Here is a 20094-nt window from a genome sequence, read left to right on the forward strand (position 1 = left end):
GGACATTTGTGATTGTGAAGAAGGACGTGAATTCCTGTATTTTAGTTTTGAGTAATTATTCAGGCTTATGGTAACAACTTCCCTGCATCACCCACATTCCAAAGAATGGACTATCCTCTTTCTCCTAGCATGAGAATATTGCTGATTACAGTTCTCCTTTGGTAAGGGAAGAGATAAGAGAGTGTGAGAAGAATGTATTACTTTCAGACAGAAGCTTGGGAGCTGTGGTCCTAAAGTTCTGATGGCATATACCTGTAATTTCCTCTTCTGTCATTTTTGCTAATTTGCCATTTATCCCACTGTAAATATTTTTGCACTATTTCTAAAAGTTTTCTACCTTTGGCTCACAATAACAGCCTTTGCACTGAATATGCTATTGCAGCCTGTCGTCTGATTTTTAAGGTCCACACCTTCAACAGGGCACACAACCTTCACCAAAACGTTGGACACTTATTAACAAGGCACTTACACCTAACAGAACTGGCACTCTCTGGATGTTTATTATATTTTGCACCATTTTCTGTAAAATCTAGAAAAGGCTGTGCATGAAAATCCCAGGAGATCAGCAGTTTCTGAGTTATTCAAACCACTCCTTCTGGCACCAAAAATTATTCCATGGTCAAAGTTCCTTAGATCACATTTCTTTCCCATTCTGTTGTTTGGTCTGAACAACAACTGAACCTCTTGACCAAGTCTGCACGCTTTTATATCTGCTGCCACATGATTGGCTGAGATATTAACGTTAATGAGCAAATTTCCAGATGTACCTAATAAAGTGGACACTGAGGGTATGATCAACTGTGTTATATTTCAACATATGGAGATCTTGATATTTTTTGTTAAGCAATGATTTTGAGCCTTCATCTGAACAACTAAATTATTATCGAGCCAGTGATTTTTGTTCATTGAAGGGCTCTTTACAAAAGACTATCTCATGCAATCTATTTCTTTTTCCCAGTTGAATGTTTTTCATATTTCTTTACCTTTTATTTGATACTTTTGCAGATTGTGTAATTAGTGTCCTTATATACTCACACCACAGCAGTCCTCAAAATTAACAAAAGTCATTTCCAATTCACAAAATATTAAATAAAAGAATGTTCCAGACATTAAGTATTTATGAAAACTATATTAACTTCAAATTCATAATTAGTAAGAAGGAAGAATTCGTATTTATACAGCACTTAATTATACATTTGGTGTCTCAAAGCACTTTGCACCAAATTAATTGTCATCACTGCTCTGGAAGGACAACACAGACTTTTGCATAGAGCACCGTCCAACAGAAGAGGCAACATTGTTTTTGCCATAACAGACTGTTATGTTATACTGTTCCCAGCTTTCCTACCAGCATGTTTATTGTTCTGGGTAAGCTTATCCCATTGAACTACTAACATTGTTGAAGTCCAGAAGAGAAAGCCAGTAAACAATGCTACCACAGGTGAAATTCTCCAGATGACCCAAAAAGCAGTTTCTTTCACTTCTTTTACGGCTCCTTTTTCTTTTAAATGTGACCGATTGAGCGATCTGATGCATTGCTGTCTCCAAGAATGTTCCGGGAGGTGAGTAGCCTCAAGACCAGGAAGCCTAGAGATGAAGTGCAGGCCATGATTGACTCTATTTCTCATTGATCTTACTGATTAAAGCATTGAGGAAGATTTCAATCATCAAAGTGAATGTTCAGCACCGTGAACCAGCCTCTCACTCACTGCTGCTGAAGGAATGTGTCTGTATGATAGTCTCTCTCCCTCTCACTCACTGCTCCCAAAGCAAGCCCCTGCTTTCGAATGGTCTTGATCAATCCCTTGAAGCTGTCGGAGGATGGAAATGAAGTTCTGCTTCTGAGGTTTGTGGATCGGACTGTTTTCTGTTGCTGTTTTGTTATTCTGGGTGAGTTGGAATTGGGGTGCCCTCCAGATAATGAGCACCAAGCTGACCTGAGTATGGACTCTTTTGATTTTGTGTTTTATTTTCTGTGTTTTTGCTTGTTCTTACTTGTAGCCATTTGCACCGGGGGGGGGGGGGGGGTAAAGTTCCTGTTGCCATTAGCACTATTCAATTTTTGCGCGGGGGTTGATGTTTGTTGCCATTTGTGCTTTTTTTCTGTATGGGGGTGTTGATATCCTTTTCTTTGAATGGGTTCCATGTTGCTTCTTTGTTTCATGGCTGTCTGTGGGAAGATGAAGCTCAGAGTTGTCTACTACATACATAATTTGATAACAAATATAATCTGAATCCTTTGTGCATTCAATGGTTTGGCCATTCAGGCAAGGTAATTGATCTCTCCATGAAGGAAAGTCTTTGTAAATATGATGGAATTCTAAACAAGTTTACCACTATCATTATTTTTATTGACCATTTATTCTTACTCCTGTTAACTGGTGCTAAGCCTCCTGCACCAAAATACTGATATAAACTTTCACAGGCAAGGGTGCTGTTAATGAACAGAATGGCATAAAGGAAAGGTAACACTGCTGTGTCTACCATTTAGTCTTGTCCTGCTTCCTCATCACAAAATACCAAGGGATAACAATTTTAGCAGTTACTTAATCTGCTTTCTTGTCAATTGAATCTCTTTCCCACAAAAGCAAGAACATATTTAACTAGGAAGATATTAGTAATAAATATCCTCAGTTCTTCAGGTTTTGGACTTCATCATAAACACTATGAAGTCTGAAATGTGAACTGTTGAAGTTCTGAGACCTGGATGATATGTGTCTGTGGAGACATAAAGAAGTGATACAAATGCTGAAATACTTCATCTTGATATATAGACACCCTTTAGTTTCGAGAGACCATGGATTTGCATCTTGGAAAGTTTCCAGGGCGCAGCCCTGGGCAGGGTTGTATGGGAGACCGGCAGTTGCTCACACTGCAAGTCTCTCCTCTCTATGCCACTGATGTTGTCCAAGGGAAGGGCAAGGGCCGATACAGCCTGGCACCGGTGTCATTGCAGAGCAATGTGTGGTTAAGTTCCTTGCTCTCAAGGACACAACATGCTGCCTTAGCTGAGGCTCGAACTAGCGACCTTCAGATCACTCAACCAATGCCTTAACCACTTGGCCACGTGCCAACACTTCATCTTGATAACAAAGTATAATAATAAGTCACACACACAAAATGCTGGAGGTCAGGTAGCAGCTATGGAAAGCAATAGAGAGTTAACATTCTGGGTCGAGACCCTTCATCAGGATTCACTATGCCCAGACGAAGGGTCTCAGCCCAAAATACCAACTTTTTATTCCTTTCCATAGATGCTGAATTCTTCCAGCACTATGTATAGCATCTGCAGAATCTCTTGCGTGTAGAACTGAGTTGACCCCTTCTGCCCTTATTAGCTTTTCTTTCAAGGCTGCTGAATTTCTTGTGGGACCATTGCACTGTACAGCTGGCACTTCTGGAGTTTCTATACATTGCTCAGCTGCTTTGTCATTTAATCCTGCTGAGACATTCCACCCACAGAGATGGGTTAGATCTTGAAACAGTGATTATGAAGGAAAGGTCATTATGTTGATGAGATAATAGTGCTTCCTGAACCAGCTGCCAATGACAGGACGGGCACTCTGTGGTGTGAAAATGTTTTTGCACAGGCCTGCTTTCCCATGTGTGGTCTCCCAGAAGCGAATTGCATATTTTAGCTTCACTGGGAAGATATAAAGGATTTACTTCTGCTTCAGCTATGAGGGGTGATGTATAGGGACCACAACAGGATTCCCAAACCAGGATATGAACCATACAGCCTTTGTCGCAATTATACTGAGATCCTGCTATTATCATCCTTGGAGGTCTTTTCAGATTTGTGATGGAACTATAGCCTTAAAACATTTCTCTCTCCTTCCCCATCCCTCCTGCTGTCCTCTTACCAGGATCACGGCAGTCATTGCTACATTTTCCTTTCCATCAACCCTGATCCACTGACTGCATATTTCCTTTCAAGCAGGCTTGAGTGACACCATTGATGCTGGATTTTTTCAACCCCTGCCCATCCACTTCCTTGTGCTCTAGTTCATGCTAGGTCCCCAAAAAGATCAGGAGAGGGAGAAGGGAAGATAAGGGTCCTGGCTGATAGGATCAATTTCCCAGAGCTTTCCTGGATCAACCCTCCTATCTCCACCTTCTCCATTGAGCAATATGTCTTGAGGCTTAAACTTGTGAGCAATTATCAATGTGGTCTACTGCCAGCATTTGCAGTGACAAAACTGGAGAAGGCAGCACTGCGATAATGAGCACAAATTACTGCAGTTTTGTGTAATCAAACCGCAGATGTGTCTTCAACGGGTGTGTGCATCGTTAATGACTTCTTTATAGATTTGGAGTGGCTTCCTGCTTAACGCAAGAGCATAATGAAATAGGAGCAGAACTAGGTCACACAGCCCCTTAAACATACCCTACCGCTTAATATGATCATGGCTAAGCATAAATTTGGATAAGTACATGGATGGGAGGAATAAGGTGGAACTAGGCAGAATAACAGTTCAGCATGGTCTAGATCGCCTGAAGGACCTGTTTCTGTGTTGTAGTGCTCGTTGACTCTGTGACTGATCTACTCCAGGCCTCAGCTCATGGTCTATACAATTCCTCTGTGTGATCCATACTATGTATTTGCATATTTATGGACCAGTTAAACAGGATAGGTGTCATCTTCTATACTTAGAGTGCTACTGTACTGTGTAACTTGACCCATGTTCTCAAAGAGTCAAATATTTCTGAGGCATGACATTATCCATTAACTTGAAAGCTGGTCAACTTTGTACACAAATGGGGAATTATAGAGCATTAACAATTGATCAAATGTGGCTAATTGTTAAAAATATTGGCTTGCAATTAAAGTCTTTGCTCTCATTAAATACATCTGGATTAGTTCCAAAAAAACAAATACCTTTTCACAGAATTAATGTTTAGCTAATTTTGAGAACCATGACTGAATTGTTCTTTACAAATACACTAACAAGGAGAATCTTCAGGCACTGTTTTTTTTTACACCAAGCAACAACATGGAATTTTTCTTCTCTTCTGGTATAATTTCTCTCACACTTGAATGCCTTCTGTCTTGTCCCAGTGGCATTTAACTACTTAACTAGATCAGAATTTTAACGGCCTTTTAGTACTGACAGGTATTTTGCCCATGATTGTGGATATGTTTTTATTGCAGCATTTTAACAATCACTGTACTATTGTTATTTTCATTGACAAAAATTAATACTAAAACAATTTAAATGTATCTTGGTGATTTCTATTGAATATTTTAAGTACTTATATTCTGCTTGGTACCACATATGTTTGCCCAACTAATTTATCTTTTAGAAAATAAATTTAATTAATGCATTTAAATTTTATACTTTTGGTCCATTTTTTAATAGAAAATGATTATCATGTTGTGAGATTTTGCCACTGATGTGTGGCATCCTTTCTGCTTTTAAGACGTAGAAATTTCTCCAAGCCATTTTCTTCTCTGTGAAATTTACATTATAAAAGAGAAGCATGGTTGTGAGGTTTATTATTGTGCTTCCTTATGTATCATCAAGCTGAAGCTGATAATAATTTCAGCACAGCATTCATTTCTTGTCAATATGTTGCCAGTTCTTGCAGTTCTCAGCATGTTGTCTAGCAGGTGCATTCTTGGCAGGGAGGTTTAAAAAGGATAGTCCTCTCTGTACGCAACGTTCATTAACTCACTGTGGAATGCTGCTACAGAGTAAATAGGTGTTGCCGTGAAAGGGGGTGCAGGAGGGCTGTCAAGCGTTCAGAGGAAGAGGAACTTAGACAATCTGGTGAAGGACACTGGTCAGTGAGAGCTTGCTTTTTATCCATGGAAGTCAAAGAGATTCTCCAGGGCTATAGACAGGCAATTCTGGCAAGTATTTTGAGGGCGGACGTTGTAAAGGCATGAGTACAATGATTGAATGTCAGTACTTTATTAAATTTGCAGTGGTCTGCTCTGTCTGCTACTCTGAGCTGGTGGAAAATAAGATGAAAGGGACTTTGGGAAACCTCTGTAAATGCAGCAGATCAGGACACCAGTTTGCACTTCAGGTGAGTAATCTCAGATGCATTAGAGTGCCAGAAGTCTGTTGTCTCTTTTAATATGATTGCTGATCAATGCACAGTGAAGATAAATTGAATACTGCAGGAATCTGAGTTTCCTGAGCTCATGAAAGCAGGGGGAGACATTACCCCTGATTTGGATGCAGGTGCCAGCAATGAAAAAAGTCTTCCATTTATTTGGAGCCTTTTGTGGATTTGGGTTATCCCAAACGACTTTTGAGATGACTTAAAATAGAAAATGCTGGAAACACATGGCAGCAGAGATATTGTCTGTGGAAAGAGAAACAGAGTTAATATTTCAGGCTAAAATCCCTTTGTTTCAGAACTTCTCATTATATAGAAGCTGTTTGGATGTTCTAGTATTATCTTTTTTCACTTCATATCTGGAATCTTCACTATTTTGTTCATAATTAGTTTACAAATAATTATGCACATGTTGAATGATAGTGCTGGTTGCAAAATACACAGAAATTCTGTTTATTTTTGTACAAGATGCTCCCACAAGTATCTAGATGATAATGTCCCAAAAAGACATTATAACGATGAGGATTGAGAAATTATCATTAGCCAGCTTCAGAGTCAAACTGTCCATTTCTTAATTAACTTCTTTACTGCACTTAAAAAACTATGTTTTATATCTCAGCACCTTCATTTAATGTTTTGTAATGTTCATGATAATTAATAGTTATAGAAGTATAAATTTTGTTTTCACTTCAGTTCATCATTACCAATTTCCATTTTAATATTCTTCAACTCTGTTATGATTTTCATTTAATATATAATGGTATTAAAAGCAGCTCTCCTGAAACTCTCATTTTACTTCTTTAAATTCATTTACTTCTTTTTGGTTCTACACAATCAGCAATATTGAACTGGACGAATCACTACAGTACATAAAACAATGCAAAACTGCCTCCTCGGCCTAGCTGTACTCCGTAGATCCTAACAGATTTGCTACTTTGAAATAACCAGAGAACCACTTCAGAACATCTATTGAGCTGATTCTGAAGATATGAAGATGGAGAGTCTCTCCATATGTCAATTCACCATCATAAGTTTTGTTGTAAAAATATAGAGAAATAAGAACATCTGCTGGGCATATTGAATTAACATTGAACTGTATATTATTTTGTGTAAGGGTTCTCTGATGAAAATGTTTACATCAGCACTAAGTGTTAAAAACTGTCATCAATAAAGGTTTAGAGGCATTTCTCTTGTCTATAACAGTCTATATGTAGCAGATTATCTATTAATTGATGCAGTAAATCTAACTTGTCAGGCGGGTTTCTACATTTATATATTTGTTCAGAGTTATGGTGTGGAACAGACTCTTCCTGTCCAGCGAGTCGCAGTTCCCAGAATCCCACCTATCTAACCTTAACCTAATCACAGGACAATTTACAATGATCAATTAACCTGCTAACTGGTACATCTTTAGACTGTAAGAGGAAACTGGAGCACCTGAAGGAAATCTACATGCTCCACAGGGAGAATGTACAAACTCCTTAAGGGGGGAAAAAACTCTGAGGTGTCATAGTGTTGTGCCAAAGGATATGCTACTGTGGTTTAATTTCTTAATTTTTTTTATAGGTCATATAATTGACATCAACTCAACAATCATCTATGTATACTGGGTGAAAGAGAAAAAAAGGATAAATCTATTGATTATTTTTCAGATACTGAAAGTATGTTATTTTAGAAGAACTAATCTCTGAGGAGGTCTGTGTCTTATTCTGGGCTGAGCCTGGTCTTGGCAAAGCAGGTTGACAAATTAAAGGTAGACAAGAGAAGGCCTAAAAATAATCTCAACTGAGTGCATAAGAACAAACAGACCCTTGTGGTGAACTACATATACCTGTCTGGACACGCCCCCTGCTGACTGTTCCTGTGACTCCTCCCACAGACCCCTGTATAAAGGCGATTGAGGTCTGAGCCCGGCCTCTCAGTCTCCAGGATGTAGTATGGTGGTCACTCACTGCTTGTTCCTTCTTCCAGTCAATAAAAGCCGATATCTTGCCTTCTCGTCTCAGAGAGTTATTGATGGTGCATCAATTTTATTGACTGGAAGTTTTAAAACGTGGAAAGCGTTTTACGTCTGGAAAGATTGGATTTGGACCCCCAGGACCCTGAAGCAGCTCTTGCCTTTGAACTCTGGCTTGCATGCTTCCAATCATACTTGGAGGAGGTTAGTGCAACTGAACCCACTGTTATGCACCGAATTCTCCTCTCGAGGGTCACTCCGAACGTTTACTCACTTATCAGGGTCCTGTCGACCTACGAAGGGGCACCGGACGCCCTCAAAAGACAGTACCTGCGGCCGGTGAACACCGTCTACACAAGACATCGCTTAGCGAGGTGTTATGGGTGATGCACCATCAATAACTCACTCTGAGACATAAAGGCGAGATATCGGCCACAGGAGCCACAGGAGCAGTCAGCAGTGGGCGTGTCCAGACAGGTACATGTAGTTCACCACAACCCTTTAAAAATAATTATACAAAATAAAGCAATACATCTTATAACCAAGCAATTTTCTTTTTTTTAAAGACTGCGTCCCAATGTGTTGGTCAGGCTGTACTACAGCGGCTATTCACAGGCACGATCCCACAACAGATCAGCCAGTTCGCCCCTCTCTATCGCACCTGGTGATTCCGGGCTCCCCTGGAAGCACCATGTGGATGCTGATCTCAATGCGGATGCCCGATCGGCACAGCGCGCAGCAGCCCAGAACTCCCGACTTCAAGCAATCCTGCAGCCTCGGCCTCCGAGCAGCCGGATAACAGGCGCACGCCACCGCGCCCGGCAAGCAAATTTAATTGACTCATTTAATTTTATTTAATTTTAATTTAATTTCATCATTCAAATTACCAAAGTCTCTCCCCGCGCGCTGGCTATTTGTGAGCCAGTTCGCCTGTGCAGAAAGTGGGTCGCCACATAACCACTCCAGAACCGGCAATACACCCCCCCAATGTCCAGAGTCTGGATCAGCCTCTGTTTGGGAGGTCTGCCTCTGCGCCACGGTGCCTGAACCTCGACCGGCTGCGCCGTCCACACGGGCTGGTTTGAGTCGGTCCACCGTGAAAACCTCCTCTTTCCCCCCAATGTCCAGAACGTACATGGACCCGTTGTTGTTGATCACCTTGAACGGCCCCTCGTACGGCCGCTGTAGCAATGCCCGGTGTCCGCCCCTTCGTACAAACACAAACTTACAGTTCTGCTGGTCTTTGGGTACATGGGTCAGGTTCAATCCATGCTGTGAAGTCAGCACGGGGGCCAGGTTGCCGAGCCTGTCACGTAGTCTGTCCAGGACTGCTGCAGGGTCTTCCTCTTGCCCCCTTGGGGCTGATATGAACTCTCCTGGGACGGCCAGGGGCGCGCCGTACACCAACTCGGCCGACGAGGCGCGCAGATCTTCTTTGGGTGCTGTGCGAATTCCAAGCCGGACCCAGGGAAGCTCGTGCACCCAGTTAGGTCCTCTCAGGCGGGCCATGAGAGCCGACTTCAAGTGACGGTGGAAGCGTTCCACTAGTCTGTTGGACTAGTCTGTGGTGTAGCTGCGTTCCCAACAGGCTGGCCACAGCCGACCACAGGCTGGAGGTGAACTGGGCGCCTCTGTCAGAGGTAATGTGGGCCGGTACCCCGAAGCGTGCTACCCAGGTTGCAATCAGTGCTCGGGTGCAGGAATCGGCAGATGTGTCGGTGAGCCGGACTGCCCCTGGCCACCTCGTGAACCAGTCTACCATAGTTAGGAGGTACCGCGCTCCTCGGGACACTGGTAGGGGGCCCACGATGTCCACATGAATGTGGTCGAGCCTCCAGTGGGTGGGTTCGAACTGCTGCCGCGGGGCTTTAGTGAGCCGCTGCACCTTGGCTGTTTGGAACTGCACGCACGTTCTGGCCCATTCACTGACCTGCTTGCGAAGTCCGTGCCATGCGAACTTGCTGGAGACCAGCCGGATGGTTGTCCTGATAGATGGGTGCACCAAACCATGTATGGGCTCGAAAACTCGCCGCCTCCAGGCTGCCGGCACAATGGGGCGAGGTTGGCCAGTAGCCACATCGCACAGGAGGGTCCTCTCACCTGGGCCTACGAGAAAATCTTGCAGCTGCAAACCCGAGACTGCGGTCCTGTAGCTGGGCATCTTGTCATCTGCCTGCTGCGCCTCCGCCAGTGCTGCATAGTGCACCCCCAGGGACAGGGCCTGGACAGATGGTCTAGAGAGTGTGTCCGCCACGACGTTGTCCTTTCCCAAAACATGCTGGATGTCCGTCGTGTACTCAGAGATGTACGACAGATATCACTGCTGGTGAGCTGACCAGGGATCGGACACCTTCGTGAATGCGAAGGTCAACGGTTTGTGGTCCATGAATGCGGTGAACGGCCTACCGTCAAAGAAGTACCTGAAATGCCGGATTGCCAGATACAGTGCCAACAGCTCCCGGTTGAAAGCACTGTACTTGAGTTCAGGTGTTCGTAGGAGCTTGCTGAAGAACGCCAGGGGTTGCCAGCACCCCTCGATGAGTTGCTCCAGCACCCAACTGACTGCTGTGTCAGATGCGTCCACCGTGAGGGCGGTCGGAACGTCCGTTTTGGGGTGCACCAGCATCGCGGCATCTGCCAAGGTTTCCTTGGCTTTGACAAAAGCGACCGCAGCCCCGTCCCAAGTAATGTCCTTGCCTTTACCCGACATTAGGGTGTACAAAAGGTGCATGATACGGGCTGCTGAGGGGAGGAAACAGTGGTAGAAGTTCACCATACCAATGAACTCTTGTAGGCCTTTGATCGTGTTGAGCCGGGTAAAGTGGCGGATCGCGTCTACCTTGGCAGGCAGATGTGTTGCCCCGTCTTTGGTAATCCTGTGGCCCAGGAAGTCGATGGTATTGAGACTGAACTGGCATTTGACCAGGTTGATCGTGAGGCTGAAATCACGCAGGCGGGAGTAAAGCTGGCGGAGGTGGGACAGATGCTCCTGACGACTACTGCTGACTTATAAGGATGTCGTCCAAATAGATGAACGCAAAGTCCAGGTTGCGTCCCACCGCATCCATTAGTCACTGGAGCATCTGTGTGGCATTCTTCAGGCCGAACCGCATTCAGAGGAACTCGAACAGGCCGAACGGGGTGATAAGTGCTGTTTTGGGGATGTCTTCAGGGTGCACCGAGATTTGATGGTACCCCTGGACGAGGTCTACTTTGGAAAAGATTCTTGCCCTGTGCAGGTTTGCTGCAAAGTCCTGTATGTGCGGCACGGGGTAGCGGTCTGGAGTTGTAGCCTCGTTCAGTCTGCGGTAGTCACCGCATGGTCTCCAACCTCCAGCTGCTTTGGGCACCATGTGCAGGGGAGAGGCCCATGGGCTGTCGGACGATCCCCAATTCCTCCATCCTCTTGAACTCCTCCTTCACCAGGCAGAGCTTTTCCAGGGGGAGCCTTCGTGCGCGGGTGTGGAGGGCTGGTCCCTGGGTCGGGATGTGGTGCTGAACCCCGTGTCTGGGCATGGCTGCTGTGAACTGTGGTGCCAGAATCAATGGAAAGTCCACCAGGATTCTGGTGAATTCGTTGTCCGACAATGTGATGGAGTCCAGGTGTGGGGCTGGCAACTTGGCTTCACCCAGGGAGAACTTCTGGAAAGTCTCGGCATATACCAGTCTTTTCCCTTGCAAGTCGACCAGCAGGCTGTGAGCTCGCAAGAAGTCCACCCCCAGGAGTGGTTGGGCCACCGCGGCCAGTGTGAAGCCCCACGTGAACTGCAGCTGCACTGTGCAGGTGCTGTAGGTCCGTATCGTGCTGCCGTTTACGGCCCTCAGGGTGGGTCCTGGCTTCCTGTTGCGGGTGTTGTACCCCGTCGGGGGCAAGATGCTGATTTCCGCTCTGGTGTCAACCAAGAAGCGGCGTCCTGACTGTTGGTCCCAGACATACAAGAGGCTGTCCTGGTGGCCAGCCGCCATAGTCATTAGCAGTAGCTGGCCCTGGCCCTTGCAGGGCGAGCGACAATGGCGGCAGTGCCCCACCACTGGTGGTAGAAACACCACTGTTCACTGTCCTCCTCACTCCTGCCTCTGAGTTGTGTGCACACCCCTGCCGGGCCTGGTCTGGTCTGCTGTTGGGCGTATGGCCTGGTAATCTGACCGACCGATGCCATGCTCTCCCTCTTGGCTTTCCACAGCACGTCTGCCCGGGCCACCACCTTCCGGGGGTCGCTGAAATCTGAGGCAGCCAGCAGCAGATGTATGTCCTCAGGCAGTTGTTCTAGGAACGCTTGCTCAAACATGAAGCAGGGCTTGGGTCCGTCAGCCAGGGCCAGCATCTCGTTCATCAATGCTGACGGCAGCCTGTCCAGGTGAAGCAGGTGGGCACCCAGCTCACGCTGTGAGAGGCCAAAGGTCCCAATGAGCAGCGCTTTGAATGCTTCATATTTGCCTTATTCCGGGGGTGACTGTATGAAATCCGCAACCTGGGCAGCCGTCTCCTGGTCAAGGGCGCTCACCACGTGGTAGTAACGCGTGGAATCAGAGGATATCTGCCGAATCTGGAACTAGGCTTCTGCTTGGCTAAACCACACGCGTGGTCGCAACGTCCAGAAAGTCGGCAGTTTTAGCGAAACTGCGTGAACAGATAAAGAGTCGGTCATCTTTGGTCCAAATCCCGTTTGGACCATCGGGGTCACCAATGTAGCGATGTGCTTCACACACAGCGCTGAAATAGCGACACGCAGTTGGTAAGTCATTTCGAGACTAGTTTATTCGAACTTCGCGGCGCTGGCATTTAATCCCTAACATCTGCCCTCTCTGGGCAGAAATGACATCAGAGGTGCATTACCAAAGTCTCTCTCCTCGCGCTGGCTATCTGTGAGCCGGTTCGTCTGCACATAAAGTGGGTTGCCACAAGTAAATAAAAATAGTAGAAGGTAGACAAAAATTGTCGCAATTGCTAGCTCACAAAAGAACAAAAAATATCTTTATGTGTAATTTTATAAAATTATCTGCACCAGGTGCACAACTGGAGCTTAATAGGCATGTTGTAGGAAGAGGGTTTGGGTGGATAACAAATCATAATAAACTGCACCGAGGGCCTGTAGCTTTGTGGATTTATTACTGAACAGAGAATGCCGTAATTGCACAAATGATTGAGAAATGAGAATTCAAACTCTAATAGGGCAGTTTGAGAATTGAGTTTCAGTTAAACAAATGAATGCTGAAAAAGCAGTATCAATAATGGTAAACATGAAGCAATCAGATTGTTGTAACAATCCAGCTGATATACTACTGTACTACGGGGAACAAAATTTGGCATTTTTAATACGTTTATTTTAATATGATAACCACATCTGAAAATATGGTCGACATCTAATTGCCCACTGAATTTGGCCCAGCAAGCTGGCATCACACTGCTAGCAAAATGTACAGTCAGGTATTAGCTACCGGTTTTGAAAAAAAATTAGAATTTTCAGTGGAATTTTAAAAAGATCAATAAATAAATTTACCCTTTTCTTTCACTCCCTTTCACCCATTGTGTTTATTCTTCTTCCTCTATCCTTGCATTGTTGTTTTCACAATTCATTAGTTTCAGCACAATTGAAATTTACCACTGTGCAGCCAACATGCACTCTTTTGGTTTGAGTTAAAAATATTTTTGATATTTTATTTAATATATATACAGTTGATGGTACTGTTTACCTGCCAGCCAGTAGGTGTTCAGCTGGACACAGACAGCAATTATCCTTTGCAATGTAAAACACAAGATTTTTTTTGTCTTTTCATCCTCCATTTAATGATTGTTTATGCTCTGATGGTCAAACTGAACATATCCGTGCACTCATCAAGCACTGAATGGTTTTAATCCAGATCCAACACACCTCTACCCATTTTTTAAATTTACTGACATTTTAGAAGATTACATTAGGAAAATAACCTCTCTGTTCAGATATAATTAACGTAAAAGAGATCCGTGTATATATAAAAGTATAAAATTGCAGACGAATAATGAATTAGCAGTAAGATTTTGATCGTGGTGGGGGGGGTGGAGATTGGGCAGAGATCAAATTTGCTCTTGGCTTCTGGGTGTTAAACCTGCAATATATGACAGCAGTACCACACTACTCCATTTCAGTTCTAAAATCTCAATAAAACCAGGCTTTGTCTGCTTTGGTGCTTGTGACTGGAGATTTCTATATGGAACAGTTTTAGAAATAGGAATAATGTTGTGTTGTGTGGGGAGGTGTGGGGTTCGTGAAATATTAATAGCAGCTGCAACCAGGCATCAGTGAGTCACTGGATCATTTACCACATGCCTATTTTATCCTCAACTTCAGTCAATTTGCTAAAAGCAGTAGAAGCTCATTTGCTCCGATTTATAAAATTAAAACCAGGACCAACAACATAAAGGTTATTTGGGAAGGTATAAAGTGGGAAATAAAGAGAACCAGAGGATGTGATATAGGCATGTGAGGAAGAGGGAAAGTGTGAGTGAATAAATAGAGTGAGCAATGGAAAGGAAGAGAGAAGGAGGGAGGGCTTGAGATTGCTGTAAGCTAGTGATATTGATATTCAACCCATCAGGTTGGACACTACCCAAATCACCTATTTCCCCCTCACCTATCATTTGCCAATTTGTGCTCTTCCTCTTCTCCACCTTCCTATTCCAGCATTCCGCCCTTTCCTTTCCAGTCCTGATGAAGAGTCTCAGCTCAAAACATAGCTCTTTATTCCCAGCCACAGATGCTGTATGACTTTCTCATTTCCTCCACGAATTTGTATATTTTGTATATAATTTGTATATTATAGCAACTGGTCAGTTAATCACAATGTGTATGTTCTAGAACAAGGGATCCCAACCTTATTTATGCCATTGAGCAATACCATTAAGCAAGGGTTCTATGGACTCCAGGTTGGGAATCCCAGCTCTAGGGGAAAAAAAAATTAATAGAATGTCTTTGGAACAAGGGGCAGGAATAGTTTGAAATAGCTGATATTGTTCTTAGATAGAAGTGTTCAGAAAGTTCAAGCAGAAAATGACAGAGACTTATGGGCAAAATAGTGGCAGGTGGAATACAGTGTTGGGAAAGGTATGATGAGGCATTTTGGTAAAATGAACAACAATGCAGACTATTATCTAAATGGGGAGAAGGTTCAAACATCAGAGGTGCAGAGGGACTTAGGAGTCCTCACGTAAGACTCCCAGAAGGTTAATTTACAGGTTGATTCTGTGGTAAGAAGCATCAGGAACAAAGGTGATGAACTGAGAGCTTGGATACATACATGGAATTATGACGTAGTGCCTATTATGGAGACTTGGCTGGCACCAGGGCAGGAATGGGTTCTCAATATTCCTGGATTTCAGTGCTTGGAAAGGGATGGGGGGGGGGAGGGGAGGAGGGGTGGCAATACTGGTCAGGGATACTATTACAGCTGCAGAAAGGGTGGGTAATGTAGCAGGATCCCCTTTTGAGTCAGTATGGGTGGAAGTCAGGAACAGGAAGGGAGCAGTTACTCTATTGGGGGTATTCTATAGGCCCCCTGGTAGCAGCAGAGATACCGAGGAGCAGATTGGGAGGCAGATTTTGGAAAGGTGCAAAAATAACAGGGTTGTTATCATGGGTGACTTTAACTTCCCTGATATTGATTGGCACTTGATTAGTTCCAAGGGTTTAGATGGGGCAGAGTTTGGTAAGTGTGTCCAGGATGGATTCCTGTCACAGTATGTTGACAGGCCAACTAGGGGGAATGCCATACTAGATCTAGTATTAGGTAACGAACCGGGTCAGGTCACAGATCTGTCAGTGGGTGAACATCTGGGGGACAGTGATCACCGCACCCTGACCTTTAGCATTATCATGGAAAACAACAGAATCAGAGAGGACAGGAAAATTTTTAATTGGGGAAGAGCAAATTATGAGGCTATCAGGCTAGAACTTGCAGGTGTGAACTGGGATGATGTTTTGTCAGGGAAATGTACTATGGACGTGTGGTTGATGTTTAAAGATCTCTTGCTAGATGTTAGGGATAAATTTGTCCTGGTGAGGAAGATAAAGAATGGTAGGGTGAAGTGACAAGTGACAAGTGAAGTGGAAAATCTAGTCAGGTGGAAGAAGGCAGCATACATGAGGTTTAGGAAGCAAGGATCAAATGGGTCTATTGAAGAATATAGGGTAGCAAGAAAGGAGCTTAAGAAGGGGCTGAGAAATGCAAGAAGGGGGCATGAGAAGGCTTTGGTGAGTAGGGTAACGGAAAAGCCCAAGGCATTCTTCAATTATGTGAAGAACAAAAGGATGTCAGGAGTGAAGGTAGGACCGATTAGAGATAAAAGTAGGAAGATGTGCCTAGAGGCTGTGGAAGTGAGCGAGGTCCTCAGTGAATACTTCTCTTCAGTATTCACCACTGAGAGGGAACTTGATGATGGTGAGGACAATATGAGTGAGGATGATGTTCTGTAGCACGTTGATATTAAGAGAGAGGAGGTGTTGGAGTTGTTAAAATACATTAGGACAGGTAAGTCCCCAGGGCCTGATGGAATATTCCCCAGGCTGCTCCATGAGGAGAGGGAAGAGATTGTTGAGCCTCTGGCTAGGATTGTTATGTCCTCGTTGTCCATGGGAATGGTACCGGAGGATTGGAGGGAGGCGAATGTTGTCCCCTTGTTCAAAAAAAGGTAGTAGGGATAGTCCAGGTAATTACAGACCAGTGAGCCTTACGTCTGTAGTGGGAAAGCTGTTGGAAAAGATTCTTAGAGATAGGATCTATGGGCATTTAGAGAATCATGATCTGATCAGGGACAGTCAGCATGGCTTTGTGAAGGGCAGATCATGCCTAACAAGCCTGATAGAGTTCTTTGAGGGGATGACCAGGCATATAGATGAGGGTAGTGCAGTGGATGTGATCTACATGGATTTTAGTAAGGCATTTGACAAGGTTCCACTTGGTAGGCTTATTCAGAAAGTCAGAAGGCATGGGATCCAGGGAAGTTTGGCCAGGTGGATTCAGAATTGGCTTGCCTGCACAAGGCAGAGGGTCGTCGTGGAGGGAGTACATTCAGATTGGAGGGTTGTGACTAGTGGTGTCCCACAAGGATCTGTTCTGGGACCTCTACTTGTTGTGATTTTTATTAACGACATGGATGTGGGAGTAGAAGGGTGGGTTGGCAAGTTTGCAGATGACACAAAGGTTGGTGGTGTTGTAGATAGTGTAGAGGATTGTCAAAGATTGCGGAGAGACATTGATAGGATGCAGAAGTGGGCTGAGAAATGGCAGATGTTCAACCCAGAGAAGTGTGAGGTGGTACACCTTGGAAGGACAAACTCCAAGGCAGAGTACAAAGTAAATGGCAGGATACTTGTTAGTGTGGAGCAGCAGAGAGATCTGGGGGTACATGTCCACAGATCCCTGAAAGTTTCCTCACAGGTAGATAGGGTAGTTAAGAAAGCTTATGGGGTGTTAGCTTTCATAAGTCAAGGGATAGAGTTTAAGAGATGCGATGTAATGATGCAGCTCTATAAAACTCTAGTTAGGCCACACTTGGAGTATTGTGTCCAGTTCTGGTCGCCTCACTATAGGAAGGATGTGGAAGCATTGGAAAGAGTACAGAGGAGATTTACCAGGATGCTGCCTCGTTTAGAGAGTATGCATTATGATCAGAGATTAAGGGAGCAAGGGCTTTACTCTTTGGAGAGAAGGAGGATGAGAGGAGACATGATAGAGGTGTACAAGACATTAAGAGGAATAGACAGAGTGGACAGCCATCTCCTCTTCCCCAGGGCACCACTGCTCAGTAGAAGACATGGCTTTAAGGTAAGGGGAGGGAAGTTCAAGGGGGATATTAGAGGAAGGTTTTTCACTCAGAGAGTGGTTGGTGCGTGGAATGCACTGCCTGAGTCAGTGGTGGAGGCAGATACACTAGTGAAGTTTAAGAGACTACTAAACATGCATATGGAGGAATTTAAGGTGGGGGGTTATATGGGAGGCATGGTTTGAGAGTCGTCACAACATTGTGGGCCGAAGGGCTTGTAATGTGCTGTACTATTGTACGTTCTATTTTCTAAAGAAGGCAAATGCAATGTTAGTGTTTATTTCAAGTGGAATAGAATATAAAAGCAACAAAATAATGTTGAACCTTTGTAAGACACTAGTCAGGTCATACCTGGAGTAAGTTTTTGGCCCCATACCTTAGAAAGGGTGTGAGTGGTTGTCATTGGAGAGAGTCCAGATGAGTTTCATGAGGATGATTCCAAGAATGTAGGGGTTAACATATGAGGAGTGTTTGGCAGCTTTGGGCCTGTACTCACTGGAATTTATAAGAATGCAGGGCATCTCATTGAAACCTACCAAATGTTGAAAGGACTAGATAGGGTGGATGTGGAGAGGGTGTTTCCTATTGTGGATGTATCCAGAACTAGTGAGTGCTAGATTTGAGACATAACTCTTTAGAACAGAGATGAGGAGGATTGTTTTTTTAGCCAGAGAGTAGTAAATCGGTGGATGTCTAGTCAGTGGGGATAGTTAACGTGGAAGTTGATTGTTTCCCGATCAGTCAGGGCATCAAAGGATATACTAGGTGCATGGGGTTGAGTGGGATCCGGGATCAGCCAAGATAAAATGGCGGAGCAGACTGAATGGGCTGAATAGCCTAATTCTGCTTCTGTGCCTTATATGGTCTTATGTCCTCTGTTTCCCAATAGCACTTTACAGGTATGTTCAACATAGGATGCACAGGCATAAGTTTAATCTGTCACATTAAGGCCACACTCTTTCATACACTTCACCCTAAAGGGCAGCGTTTTTTCAATCCCTGGGCATGCTTCTCTCTAAACAACAGTCTGGATCAAGGAGAAATTGTTTCCATTGCAGTAGGGTCACGAACAAGGAGGCATAGAATTCAATTGTTTGATTAAAGATGCAGAGATGATAGGATAAAATAATTCTGATGTATCAAATACTCATCGTCTAGAAATTCACTGCCGGAAAAGATACATTAAGTAGGTTGACTCTGAAAGAACTGGATATATATCAAGGAGAAGGAAGAGCTATTAGGCCAGGCTCCTAAGGTTGCTCCTGCATTGAACTGAATTGGGATTGATGTGCTAAATGGTTTTCTCTGTACTGCAATGTTTCTATAATTTAATGCTTAATGCAGAAGAAAGTCAATGTGGATGTCCAAACAATTTCCACATAATAATCTACCTGACCTGTCCTTGCACAATCCCGTTTATCATCGCTTCTCCCCAGTCCATCCTGCTACCTGACTTTTGTAACATCAGCAAATTTGGATATACTTATTACACTTGGTTCCCATGTCCAAATTTCAGATCAAGTTTGTGCTCAGCTGAAGGCCTGGCACTGTTCTCTGTTGCACATCACTGGTCAGAACCTCCCAACCTGAAAATGACTCTTTACTTTCTATCTTTTAACCATTCCTCAATATTGTACAGTATTTAGTACAGTGTAAAAAGATTGCAGCCAATTCCTGGCAATTTGGTGCATCTGTGTGGAACTCTGCCTTGAGCAAATCATCTGGTAAACAGTCTTTATTTCAAGTTATGCCATTCAAGTCCATTGAACATTAACACAAGGCAGCTTGAGTCCTGGAGTAGAAGGCACAATGCAGCTGATCATAACTTTGACAACTCTTTGAACATGATCCATTTATTTTCTTTGCTATTTACTTTGCACTTTCCCTTTCAAACGTAAACCCTTGTTGTTAACCTCAGCTTTCAACAGTTTCTTGTTTTAATAGGGTGATTCAAAATGGCGAGGTCTGATATTTCTGACAATGGAGATCTGATGCAATTTTCATTTGTTCCGGATCAGAGCATCATCACCTGCCATTACCTTCATGGAGATAATTACTGAAAAACAATACTTGCTCTCTTGTTAGAATTTCTCTGTTAAAGAATAAAATACTTTAAAAGTGGAACAATGCAAGTATTGTATCCATGTACCTAGACACAGCAGCCTGGCATTGTTCAAGATTGCTGTCTTTTCTCAGACTGCAATATTGCATACACACGTAGACAACCATCAATCCACCAGAAATTTTCTAGCAATCTCCTAAATGAATG

General features: G+C 43.9%; 1 protein-coding gene across 4 annotated transcripts in view; it reads left to right on the forward strand.

Moving 5' to 3' along the window:
- The first annotated feature begins 4986 nt into the window (after nucleotides 1–4986).
- The window catches only part of LOC132385124 (GRB10-interacting GYF protein 2-like), a 52504-nt gene continuing 37396 nt past the window's right edge, over nucleotides 4987–20094 (forward strand). The window contains exons 1-2 of one of the 4 annotated variants that reach the window (XM_059956939.1): nucleotides 4987–5114; nucleotides 5930–6033. The gene's annotated coding sequence lies outside the window, so the exon portion shown is untranslated. Of the gene's footprint in view, nucleotides 5115–5671; nucleotides 6034–6907; nucleotides 7375–12719; nucleotides 12763–20094 lie in introns of those variants that run through there. The other 3 variants (XR_009509089.1, XM_059956902.1, XM_059956942.1) reach the window with 3 other exon arrangements.

Source organism: Hypanus sabinus, chromosome 2 (genome assembly GCF_030144855.1).
Source record: "Hypanus sabinus isolate sHypSab1 chromosome 2, sHypSab1.hap1, whole genome shotgun sequence".
Lineage (NCBI taxonomy): Eukaryota > Metazoa > Chordata > Chondrichthyes > Myliobatiformes > Dasyatidae > Hypanus > Hypanus sabinus.